The sequence below is a fragment of the Arachis duranensis genome, chromosome 6 (genome assembly GCF_000817695.3).
Source record: "Arachis duranensis cultivar V14167 chromosome 6, aradu.V14167.gnm2.J7QH, whole genome shotgun sequence".
In the NCBI taxonomy this organism is placed as follows: Eukaryota; Viridiplantae; Streptophyta; class Magnoliopsida; order Fabales; family Fabaceae; genus Arachis; species Arachis duranensis.
The window spans coordinates 71,411,303-71,412,883 of record NC_029777.3 but is presented as its reverse complement, the minus strand read 5'-3'; positions in this window follow the sequence as shown (position 1 = coordinate 71,412,883).

Genomic DNA, 1,581 nt, shown 5'->3' with positions numbered 1-1,581 from the left:
AAAATTTCCACCATTAATTTACATAAGTATTTCTATCCTATTTTAATTATCTTTATTTTATGTTTATTATTTATTAATTTTCGAAAATCCATAATCAATTATTATCCGCCTGACTGAGATTTACAAGATGACCATAGCTTGCTTCATACCAACAATCTCTGTGGGATCGACCCTTACTCACGTAAGGTTTATTACTTGGACGACCCAATACACTTGCTGGTTAGTTGAACAGAATTGTGTTCACACAATAACAAAGAGTACAATATTGATGATCACAATTTCGTCCACCAAGTTTTTGGCGCCGTTGCCGGGGATTGTTCGAGTATGGACAACTAACGGTTCATCTTGTTGCTCAGATTAGGTAATTTTCTTTTCAAAAAGTTTTCAATTTTTTTTTAAATTTTGCTTTTATTTTAGTTTTTCTAAAGAAACATTTTCGAAAAAAAATTTAAAGAAAATACAAAAAAATCATAAAATCATAAAAACCAAAAATATTTTGTGTTTCTTGTTTGAGTCTTGGTTCAATTTTTAAGTTTGGTGTCAATTGCATGTTTTTAAAATTTATGCATTATTTTCGAAAATTCCATGCATTCATAGTGTTCTTCATGATCTTCAAGTTGTTCTTGGTAAGTCTTCTTGTTTGATCTTGATGTTTTCTTGTTTTGTGTTGTTTGTTATTTTTCATATGCATTTTTCGTTTGTTAGAGTCCATGCATTAAAGATTTCTAAGTTTGGTGTCCTGCATGTTTTCTTTGCATAAAAAATTTGTCAAAAATATGTTCTTGATGTTCATCATGATCTTCAAAGTGTTCTTGGTGTTCATCTTGACATTCATAGTGTTCTTGCATGCATCATGTGTTTGATCCAAAATTTTCATGTTTTGGGTCATTTTTATGTTTTTCTCTCTCATAATTAAAAATTCAAAAAATTCAAAAAAAAATATATTTTCCTTAATTTTCTCATAATTTTCGAAAATTTGAGTTGACTTAGTCAAAAATTTTTAAAATTAGTTGTTTCTTACAAGTCAAGTCAAATTTTCAAAATTTCAAAATCTTATATTTTCAAAATCTTTTTCAAAAAATCATATCTTTTTCATTTTTTTATAATATTCGAAATTTTAAAAATTTATTTTCAAAACCTTTTTCTTATCTTTTTTTAAAATAAAATAAAATAAAATAAAAAAAATAAAAAAAATTGAAACTTTACTAACAATTAATGTGATTGATTCAAAAATTTGAAGTTTGTTACTTTCTTGTTAAGAAAGGTTCAATCTTTAAATTCTAGAATCTTATCTTTTAGTTTCTTGTTAGTCAAATAAAGAATTTTAATTTTAAATCTTTTTCAAAATATCTTTTTCTTAAAAATCTTATCTTTTTATCATATCTTTTATCATATCTTTTTCAAAATTTTATCTTTTTCAAAAATTTGATTTCAAAATATCTTATCTAACTTCTTATCTTCTTATCTTTTCAAATTTGATTTTAATATCTTTTTCAACTAACTAATTAACTTTTTGTTTGTTTCTTATCTTTTTCAAAACCACCTAACTACCTTTCCCTCTCTAATTTTCGAAAATACCTC